This window comes from Littorina saxatilis, unplaced genomic scaffold, assembly GCF_037325665.1.
Source record: "Littorina saxatilis isolate snail1 unplaced genomic scaffold, US_GU_Lsax_2.0 scaffold_305, whole genome shotgun sequence".
Taxonomy (NCBI): Eukaryota; Metazoa; Mollusca; class Gastropoda; order Littorinimorpha; family Littorinidae; genus Littorina; species Littorina saxatilis.
Genome location: NW_027128038.1, coordinates 18,072 through 30,000, shown reverse-complemented (window position 1 = coordinate 30,000; position 11,929 = coordinate 18,072). Strand labels below are relative to the sequence as shown.

The 11,929-nt window shown below is 41.4% G+C and overlaps 1 long non-coding RNA gene across 2 annotated transcripts in view; it reads left to right on the top strand.

Moving 5' to 3' along the window:
• LOC138956409 (uncharacterized) overlaps positions 1-10,521 on the top strand; it is a 16,559-nt gene extending 6,038 nt beyond the window's left edge. For both annotated transcript variants that reach the window (XR_011452645.1, XR_011452644.1), the window contains exons 2-4: positions 8,942-9,022; positions 9,289-9,397; positions 10,062-10,521. This is a non-coding gene — a long non-coding RNA (uncharacterized lncRNA). The remainder of the gene's footprint in view (positions 1-8,941; positions 9,023-9,288; positions 9,398-10,061) is intronic.
• The last annotated feature ends 1,408 nt before the right edge of the window (positions 10,522-11,929 follow it).

Genomic DNA, 11,929 nt, shown 5'->3' with positions numbered 1-11,929 from the left:
AGTCAAACCAATTGACCCCTGACACACACATTTTGACCCGTGCACAAGACGTTGTATCGATAAACTAAGCGCAAATAAAAAAATAATAATAAAAAAGCAAAGAACATAGCAACAAGAAATGAAGACATCTGACAAAGCCGAGCAAGCAGAATGACAAGTCTAATGAAAAACAGAGAGGCAATGAGAAACAAGATCGCGATTATCTTTCCTTCGCGGCACGACGCAAATCGTTTGTGTCCTTTGACCCAATTCGTGCAGTGCTGCACGATGCAAATCTTCTGTGACCTTTGACTCAACGTAGCTTCAATATTCGATTACTAATATTTACCACTGAAAACCGAGGGGTGGAATACCGAGGGTGGTAGGGCGATGGTGAAATGTAATGAAGAGACACGTGTAGCAATAAGAGAAAACCGATTCTGCAATAACACAAACAAGAACAAAAAACCCAACACTGACCTACATGAATATTTAATCAATAATATGATCGTCTGCGTTGCAGGTGTGCAAGTGAAGGGTTGGGGGGGGGGGTAACTTGATCATTAATTTGTGTGTGTCAGTGTTTGTGTTCATGGACGGATTGTGATGGAGGGGGAGGGTGGGGTGGGGTGTGTTTCAGGTTTTGGTGTGGGTATGAAACGAGCAAAACAATACCCACACCACAAAATCTTGGAGGCAAAAAACACTCGCCGTCGCATCATTTTGTCCGCACAATATTATATGCACCAACAACCGGAAAGAAAGGTGACAATGGAAAAAGACTCATCTTTGCTTCCTGCGATTCCTTGCCCCCGACTCGAACGTCGCACAATAATCCACATAACAGATCTGTTGTGAGATGGTCAACGCTGACTGTGAAAGCAAATCACCTCGTTTGAAATACGACAATCCCATCGCTCGAATGCAACATGTGGGCACTATCGTCTCAAAGGCGCTTACTGTTGGTTTCACACACCACTCTGTAGTCGGAACCTACAGAACTTCGCATCCTCAAACCTGACATACTTGTCTCAACATTATAAACTCAAATCACACACAGTAAGTTGCTTTCGCACGCCAGCTTTGAACAACGTGCTGGGGCCCCGAACATGCATTATGATAACAGAACTCGCGTTTCAAACCATGGCTCCCTGTGTTGATTTTGCACTTAATGTTGTACCACCAAAATGATGACAAAAACGATGTTTGATGGTTTGTTGCCAGACCAGCTTTTTTGTCGGTCCTCGGGGGGCATATCGACTTTTGTTTCATATTTATTGACCGCGGCCTTCGGCCTTGGTCAATAAATATGAAACAAAAGACGATATGCTCCCCCTCGGACCGACAAAAAAGCTGGTCTGTCAACAACCCATCAAACATCTTATAATGTTCCTCTTCTCTGCTTACGACTTGGTTTGATAATAGCTCTTATTTTCTGAATGTCTTGCACCGCGTCATGCTGCAGGGGAATCACCATGTAAATGTGCTGTGATTATTATCATTAACATTCACCGGATCATGCTTGGACTACACAGTCTGGATGATGTGGGTCTTGTACGACCCATACTTTCAAAGAAGGATTCAACGTAAAAAGTATGGATCGTACACGACCCCCGCCATCCGAATAGGGATAAACATCGTAAAATCCTTCTTTAATTCCACGACCCACATCATCCGACTGCCCAATTCAAATTACGTCATTGTTTATTTGTTTGTTTACTCAGATAAACCTTCGGAAAGTGGTCTAAGGGAGGGTCCTAAAGTGTTTAAGGATTACATGAAGTCTTAATCAAAAACTCTCAATTGTTTCAGAGATACAGACACTTTAGGTAGGCCCAGGAAGCAAGGTGAAGATTAACAGAGAAGGCAAAAATACAGTAAAGAGAAAACACGCTCAAAATCCCCTTCCCATCCATCCACTCACGAACGCACGCCAAGAAACACAAAATATCTCTTAAACTCTATATCCTTTAACTGTCCTGCTATATTTCCTCTGGAACATTGACCATAGCACCTACTGCACCAATCAACTTTTCAACCGTATCTTTGGAGACAGAAAAATTTAAGAGTGAAGAAAATGATAATGGGTTTTTTTCTGGGCCATGGGGACTCTAGATGAGGAGATAACTTGGGGTGGGAGGGATGGATTGTTGGAGTAAGGAAATAACATGACCTGAACGTTATCCGTTTACTTTACCCCGTGTCAACAACACCTGTTTGGCGTAGACGGGTAAAGTTGCCTGACCCATTAGACGGCTGGCGCAGGGGAAACAACTCACAGGCGGCTTTCTCTCAGGGCATCTAATTCACATTCGTATTTCTTTGTGTTCCCGTGTCGTGTTTTTCTTTTCCAAAGAATGTAATAGATATCATTATTATAATTTTGACATAACACATAGACTTTTTTTTTAGATATCTTAAGTACGTTAACTGCTGTTTATATTTAACATTGTTTACCACAAGCGATAGTTTTTGTCTTGTGTAAAAATATTACCATTTGAACCTCAGTGTACGCATTTTTCATGAGTTGATTTTTATACAAATTGTTTGAACTGTGTGTTTAACAAAAAATTGATAATTTATGTGAAAAGACTGCAATGAAATTATTTTGTGTTTATATTTTTCAACTGCATTATTCAAATGTCTTTTCTGAAAATGTTCTTGAGATGTCGAAGGAAGAGTATTTAGAAGAATTTGTTTTTAAAAAGGGCAGGGTTAGTTAGCCTCATGATTAAGAAACAGCTTGTCACAACCGCTTCTTCTGGGTGACAAACATTTCTCAGACAATAGAAACTAAAGTCTATAAAAGATCTTGTTGAACTGGCAGACAACTTCCTGGACGCCAATAAGATCCGAAAACCCTTCAACCGATTTACAGGACCAAACAGCAAGCAGTGAAGAGTCAGGAGGAGGCGTTCAACCCAGACAGATCTAGTCGTCAATGTGTCTTATGCAGGTCCTCAAAACCGATCAAAAAGGACTGCCCAAACAGGAAAATTCGAAAACGTCAGAAGTAATAACTTGATCAGAAGGCAAGGCAGCAAAAATGTTTTGATTGATGCATGTTTTTTGGTGATAATGTACACTTTGTTTTGGTAGTTATTGAGAGCTTTATACATGTAAATTGTAACGGATCTCGCAATAATTCGAGCTTTGTCTTTGTGAAAGGTGGGTGATGTCACAAGTGTTAGTAATGAACTGGGTATGAATGTGCCGAGTCAGAGTACGCTTGTGACGAGATGCACGTGAATTAGTTTATAGTCGTGGTTGAATGGTTTGCAAATTAAGATGATCATATTTAAGATTGTAAGGCGCTTAGAACTTGTTTTAGGATTTTCGCCCTATAAATACCCTTATTATCTCTGTTAAATGACTTGTGTGTGAGCTGTGTATGAATTAGTGCAGACTAGGACAGCGTACGGTATATACCGTAAACTATCTTGCATACGCTCCCCCCCCCCCCCATGCACCAATTTTGCACAAAAGTTTGGGGTGGGCGTTTACTAGGTACTACATGTATACCCTTTTCAGAAGCGGTTCCATTGCTAGAATAACGATATTTTGGTCATTTGGCATAGAAGTGTTCAAAGGATGCGTTATTGCACAAAACTTTCCTTTCTCTCACTCTCTCTCTCTCTCTCAGACACACACACACACACACACATACACTGGCACACACACACACATACACTGGCACACACACACACACACACACACATCAAGGAATTCTGCAAGCAAACCATGAAGATAATCTTGTTGCTTTATTGTCTGTTAACAAGTTTATAACTTCAAAAGATCTTTGCTCATGGCGACACTGCCCTCAACACGTTCTTGGTCAAGAAATCCAAGAACACCTAAATCAACCCCTCCAGATATCCCTTCCCGTCCAAGATGAAGCTTTCGTTTCTTCTTTTCCCTCCCAGTCCGATGCATCAAAAATGTATCACGATTTTCTAGCCGCTCTAGGATCCCCTTTCTATCCACTCCGCGAAACATTCCCAAGGAAGGGAAACAGTTGAAAAACAACAATAACAGCAGACTAAATAATCTTCTTTTTATATTTAGTCAAGTTTTGACTAAATATTTTAACATCGAGGGGGAATCGAAACGAGGGTCGTGGTGTATGTGCGTGTGTGCGTGTGTGCGTGTGTGCGTGTGTGTGTGTGTGTGTGTAGAGCGATTCAGACTAAACTACTGGACCGATCTTTATGAAATTTGACATGAGAGTTCCTGGGTATGAAATCCCCGAACGTTTTTTTCATTTTTTCGATAAATGTCTTTGATGACGTCATATCCGGCTTTTCGTGAAAGTTGAGGCGGCACTGTCACGCCCTCATTTTTCAACCAAATTGGTTCAAATTTTGGTCAAGTAATCTTCGACGAAGCCCGGACTTCGGTATTGCATTTCAGCGTGGTGGCTTAAAAATTAATTAATGACTTTGGTCATTAAAAATCTGAAAATTGTAAAAAAAATTAAAAATTTATAAAACGATCCAAATTTACGTTTATCTTATTCTCCATCATTTGCTGATTCCAAAAACATATAAATATGTTATATTCGGATTAAAAACAAGCTCTGAAAATTAAATATATAAAAATTATTATCAAAATTAAATTGTCCAAATCAATTTAAAAACACTTTCATCTTATTCCTTGTCGGTTCCTGATTCCAAAAACATATAGATATGATATGTTTGGATTAAAAACACGCTCAGAAAGTTAAAACAAAGAGAGGTACAGAAAAGCGTGCTATCCTTCTTAGCGCAACTACTACCCCGCTCTTCTTGTCAATTTCACTGCCTTTGCCATGAGCGGTGGCCTGACGATGCTACGAGTAAAATGGCATTGCGTTCAGTTTCATTCTGTGAGTTCGACAGCTACTTGACTAAATATTGTATTTTCGCCTTACGCGACTTGTTGTCCTTGTCTACTCCAGTGATCGAAACTTGGGGGTGGGCGATTACTAGGTACTGTACCCTGTGCGCAGAATTTGACCACAAGTAGGGGGTGGGCGTTTACTCGATACTGGGCGTATACAAGGTAGTTTACGGTATGTGCAGAAGGGTATGTTGTAGAATACGTAAAGATTAAAATTACAGTTACACTTATGTTTTCTACTTTTGTTTATATTTTGTCTTCTTTGCTCTCCGCAGTTAGTTCTTTCTGGGGGCTTTACTTTCTTATGCTAGGTTTAGGCAGGGCTTCCCATAGCGCGCGTCCCTGCGTCCTATACGCACTAGAAACCGAAAACACGTAGGCCTACTAGAAATGTATCAAGGGGGTCCCGGGACGCACGAAATTTTAAAAGAGCGGGTCATGGGACGGACTCGATTTCTCAGTTTAATTGTGCGTGCTGTAAGATACCATTTTCAGCCTGCAATCAGCTATTTCGAACCTGAGGTACATAACGGTTTTTATACTGTATACGTCTCGTGCAAGCATCACTCATATTTGAACATTTACATCGTGTATTTGGATTTTGAAATCTTATTCTGACATAGTGTTGACTGAAAAAGAAAGAAAACGTGAAAATAAAAGCACAGAAAGTCAATTGGAAAGTGTGTGTGTGTGTGTGTGTGTGTGTGTGTGTGTGTGTGTGTGTGTGTGTGTGTGTGTGTGTGTGTGTGTGTGTGTGTGTGTGTGTGTGTGTGTGTGTTTTTGGATTGTCGTGTCAACCTAGAATATTTCAATGAAAAAGAAACTTTACAGGACACTATGTCTGACCAGAATGTTTTATAAGTACACTTTTCGGCTTTGGAACCCTGAGGACCCTCTAAAATTATTGGGGTGTGCACGTTAAAGATCCCACGATTGACAAAAGGGTCTTTCCTGGCAAAATTGTATAGGCATAGATAAAAATGTCCACCAAAATACCCGTGTGACTTGGAATAATAGGCCGTGAAAAGTAGGATATGCGCCGAAATGGCTGCGATCTGCTGGCCGATGTGAATGCGTGATGTATTGTGTAAAAAAAATCCATCTCACACGGCATAAATAAATCCCTGCGCCTTGAATATGTGCGCGATATAAATTGCATAAAAAAAATAAAAAATAAAAAAATAAAAATAAAATTAAAAAAAATAAATCCCTGCGCTTAGAACTGTACCCACGGAATACGCGCGATATAAGCCTCATTGATTGAAATTATGCAGCGCGGGTCCATGGACCCTCTACAAATTGAAAGCGGGGGTCCCGGTACGCACTAGGAGGAGCGTCCGTGGGGAGCCAGCTTTCTCTTCTATCTCTTATTTGTTTATAAAGTCTTGTTAACATTATTTTATTCGTCCTCGTTTGTTATGGGTTTTTTCTTCGGTTTTTTTTTTGTATTGTGTTGTCTATGTCTTACGGCGTTCCCACGCACCTCGATTGTACCTCGGAATGTGACAGCTAAGTTAAACCCTCATATTTTCTGGCCATTCAAAACATTTCCAAATTTTGGTACCTAATGTGACAACTATCGATCAACATTGGTTTAAGCGTGTTTATTCAAATTCTCATACACACGTTTCAAACAATAACAACATTGAGAACGTTAACAAGCAGATTGCTTATGGACACGTTCTTGAACTTATAATCAATACACATTCAGATAGCAAAACATGGCGAACAAGTGATAGCTTCAACACTTATCTTGATAATCTTTAATTATATTTTATACAAATAGGGTAAAGAGAGAGAGAGAGAGAGAGAGAGAGAGAGAGAGAGAGAGAGAGAGAGAGGGAGAGAGAGAGAGGGAGGGAGAGAATGCCTGGCTACATCAATTGCACAGTTAATATAATATCAGCCGAAGCGATTAGTTAACATAACATAGCCTTGTACAACAGAGAATATTTTCGTGTCGACCGCTTCAAAATAACACATAAATGTACAGTCAAATCAAAAGAAAGAAAGGCGGAAAAAAAGAAAATAAGCAACAAACAAAGAGAGATTAAAGGAAAATGATGTTGACTCTATTTTGTATTTTGTAATTTTATTGCATATATGATTATAGATATATATTTCAATTTCATTTTCCTTTATTTACGATGTAAGCTGATGAAAACTCTTTGTTTCCTGTATGTTTTGCACCGTTCATGTTGTAATGTGCCGTGATTATTATCATTGGCTGAGAAGAAAAAAAAAAGTAAACCAAAAAAACCACTCCCAGTCCTCACCCCATCCACCATCGCTACCCCCCGCCCGCCACCCCCCCCCCCCCCCCACACACACACACACACAAACGCACGTGCACACACACACATACACACACACACACACTTACACACACACATACACACACACACAATCTCGCGCACGCTGCTCCCCTAGCCCCCCCCCCCCCCCCCCCCCCCCCATCTCTTTAAACACTGTCAGTCAACTGTCCAGCTACCAAGTCAAGTCAAGTCAAGTCAATATTTATTTCAAAAACCCCTAGGGTTACATGAATAAAATAAAATAAAAATTGCAATAAACACGACAAAAAAGATATATGTATTAATGAGACACAACATTTCAACTGCACCTCTGGGGACAAACACAATTTTAAAAAAGTTAGAAAATGAAGATAGAAAAACATCTTAAATGGGTTGTCTTTACCTAGGTGAAGAGATCCTTTGGGTGGATGGGGATTGGGTGGCCGAGTGGTAACGCACTTGCGCTCGGAAGCGAGAGGTTGCGAGTTCGACCCTGGGTCAGGGCGTTAGCAATTTTCTCCCCCCTTTCCTAACCTAGGTGGTGGGTTCAAGTGCTAGTCTTTCGGATGAGACGAAAAACCGAGGTCCCTTCGTGTACACTACATTGGGGTGTGCACGTTAAAGATCCCACGATTGACAAAAGGGTCTTTTCTGGCAAAATTGTATAGGCATAGATAAAAAGAATGTCCACCAAAATACCCGTGTGACTTGGAATAATAGGCCGTGAAAAGTAGGATATGCGCCGAAATGACTGCGATCTGCTGGTCGATGTGAATGCGTGATGTATTGTGTAAAAAAATTCCATCTCACACGGCCGGCATGAATAGATCCCTGCGCCTTGAGTCCGAGTCTGGAGATACGCGCGCGATATAAGACTTCATATAATAATAATGGGCAGTAGAGGGACGGGGTTGAAGTAGGAAAATAATGCAACTAGAAAGTTGCCCGTTCACTTTTTTCGATTTCACCAACACCAGTTTGGCCTAAACGGGTAGAGGGCCCCAAAGGCAGGGTATCATCACGATCACGGGAAGGGAAATTTTAGCTTTCACGATCACAGTTACCTTGTTTTTTGTTTTCACGATCACAAACACCTTGACGAATAGAGGATCATAGAGTGATACAGTTGTGAAAAATGTACGTTGAAAATAAAATGCTTTGCAATAATGCCCATCTCGATCATGAAAACAAATGACGATCACGATCACGAGACTTGATTTTTTTGTCATCACGGATCACGGGCAAAGTCCCATCACGATCACAGAAGTTGAAATTTCGGCAATCACGGTCACAGAAAGGTCAAAACACGCCAATCACGATCACGATTTTAAACCCTTTGGGGCCCTCCGGGTAAAGTCGCCTAGATCATAAGGTGGCAAGCGCAGGGGAAGCAACTTACAAGCGGCTTACTCACAAGGTATTCCAATTCACTTTCCTATTCCTTAATTCATAGCTGCGCGGACACCCACGCACGCGCACAAACAGACACACTCACACACACACACACACACACACACACACACACACACACCTGTGACATACGCCCCCCCTTCCGACACAAACCATCAAACACACACACACACACACACACACACACACACTCACACAGACACACACACACACACACACACACACACACACACACACACACACACACACACACATCCACGCACACACACATACGCCCCCTCATCCCGCACACAAACATCTGCAAATTTCTTGCGCACTTATATGTTGTTGGTTCGGCTATGTCGTTAATGTAAATGTTTCTTCGTGTTTTACTTTTGCAGACTCCGGAGTTAATGAACATGTCTCAACAACTAAAACAAGCTATGCAAGTTCCCCGAGATCAGCAGAAGAAAACAAAAAGTGTAAGTAACGTTGTTATTCATTATTCAGCCAGCAAAGACTTAATAAAACTCAACATTTGCTCCCTCGCCAATTCGTCTGCTTTTTTAATTAAGCAACGTTCAAACAAGTAAGACAACGCACTGATTCTGTAACTGCTTCTATGTGTTGCAGAGATAGTACTAGATTCCCCTTGATACCAGTGAAAGTATTCCTATGGATTTGTGACTTGTTTCCTGGCATTGTTTTCATGAACTTTCGTAGAAGGCCATTTTTCTTTTCATTCCAGGTGAAAGTGGAACATTGGGCGGAATCCCACTAATTGCGGGGCTAGTTACTGCAAATACTGTGCAGTCCATACTTCTTGCAGTGCTTTACCTTCGCATTAAGCGTTCGAGGTAAGTTATATAGCAGACGCGGAACATGTTTATGCAAGAAGCATACTCTGCCTGCTTTTAAAATTGAGGTCCTCTTCCCGTGTAAACCGTCCGGTACATCTTGACTTATCATGTCTAAGCTTTTAAATGCAGTATCATGAGCATCCTTCAAGGCAAAGAACAAAACTTAAACAGCTGCCTCCTATGCAGAATGCTGAATTAATTTGGTAGCTGACTCATATATCAAATTGAAACATGAATCCTGCGCACACAAAAAGTCCGATTATGCACAGGAACCAGCTATAGGCTGTTGATTGTTGTGTTCCTTGTAAACGTTAAGGGATGGTCTGCTCACTTGTAAAAGCCTCTTAGGTCTGGTCTGTGTTGGTTTACATGATGGTTGTCACACTAAGGAAGGTAACTTATATTGTTACACTCAAGTCTTTACACGGTACACTGGCGTACATTTATAGGCCTACATGAAAGCTTGAATCTTGTAAGACGCATCTATTTAGTCCACGCTTGATCAAGGCCAGTAACCGATGGGGATCTGATCCTATCAGCCATATAGTGTAGTCTCGCCACTTTTACTTTTTTTTTTAAATGCTGTTGTTGATTATAGTGTTAGTATTGTTGTGGTGGTAGATGTGGCAGTGTCTTGAAATATTATTTATCTTTTTTTCAGATCACGCAAAACTGAGAGACATTGTTTTATAAAATGCCCTCACGCCGGAGCCATTAAGGACAGGGGGTTTGATATTGGTACACCCCTTGAAGTCACGAAGCATGAAATCCCTACTGTTTCAGGATGAAACTTATGATGCAACTTTGGTGAACAAAAACACACACACACACACACACACACACACACACACACACACACACACACACACACACACACACACACACACAAGCATGTCCCAGTCGCCTTCCACCAGGCTCACATCAAGTCCCGCACGTAAACTTATCACGTCAAAAGCCTACATGGAAGTCAATTGGTCTCGGCGAGAGGGAGAATTCTTTCAATTGTTGGTACTGACGTCAAGACATTGTGTTTGATTACGTAAGAAATTTTTAAAAGATGGTATCTGGGCCCATTTTGGCATGCTGCACACAGCCTCCAGACCCAGAACGTAATCACGGAAGTGTTAATTACAATTTGGCGGGAGATTCGAATTAACAAACCGCATACAGTTTTGTATAAAGGTATGTGTACGCGTAGGCATCTGTGAGATAGTTGTGTACAGATTTTTACTGTTTATATCGCAATCTGCGAGAACAAGACACACAAATCGTTATGCTGTGACCCCTGTGACCCCAGCACTGTATATATGTAATGAGTATTGGTGGCAAAGAATATGAGCAAGTGTGTGTACTTGAGCATGCGTGTGTGTGTGTGTGTGTGTGTTTGTGCGTGCGTGGGTGCGTGTATGTGTGTGTGTGTGTGTGTGTGTGTGTGTGCGTGCGTGTGTGTGTGTGTGTGTGTGTGTGTGTGTGTGTGTGTGTGTGTGTGTCTGTGTCTGTGTGTCTGTGTGTTGTTGTTTTGCTGTAGTAGTGTTTTTATTATTTGAATACCTCATGTTTTTCACGTCGTTTTTACAACGTTTGTAAATAAAGCAAAGAACTGTGTGAGTTAGCATTTATGTATTGCTTGCCTTGCGAATGTTTGTCTGTTCGTTCTTCTTTCTTTTTCATTCTTAGGTACTTAAAATTACCTTTTAAGATGGTTGGGGCTATTTTTTGCTGTTTTGTTGTTGTTGTCGTTGTCGTTGTTGTTGTTGTTGTTGTTGTTGTTGATGGCCGCAGGAGCGGTCATCTATTGCAATGCATTCGGAGAGGTGACATGTCTCGTTTTGTTACCGTTCTCACGAGATCAGTTACAGTTTTCTCTCTCTCTCTCTCTCTCTCTCTCTCTCTCTCTCTCTCTCTCTCTCTCTCTCTCTCTCTCTCTCTCTCTGTGTATGTCTTTGTCTGTGTCTCACTCTGAGTCTCTCCGCTTCTGTCTTTCTATGTCTGTCTCTGTCTATGTGTGTGTGTGTGTCTCTCTCTCTCTCTCTCTCGCTCTCTCTCTCTCTCTCTCTCTTTCTCTCTCTCTCTCTCTCTCTCTCTCTCTCTCTCTCTCTCTCTCTCTCTCTCTCCCATCCGACTCCTGGCACGCAGGTTAAAGCAGAGGTTAACTTGAGTGCACGTGTACCAAGCAAGAGGGGGTGAGTCGGGTCAGAAGTGGGGTAAAGCACTTTGGTCTTCAGTCTTTGGGTTATAGCTTTCAGTGGAGAAGATGCCAACATGAAATTGCATTATGCTCTACTATTTATTGAGGGGTCGTGCTCGACCCCTCTTTCTTCAATTAGCTGAGGGCGGTGAACATGTGTCGATCGTTGTTTGCCGTTCTCATGAGATCAGTTACTTTTGTTTTGTTTCGGTTTTTTCCTCCTAATTTGTGCATTTTCACAACAGGCTTTTTCTGTTTCATCTGTCATACATGGTGTCAATTGAAAAAAAAAACCCGGAACAAAACAGAAGTAACTTATTTCGTGAGAACGGTAGTGCACT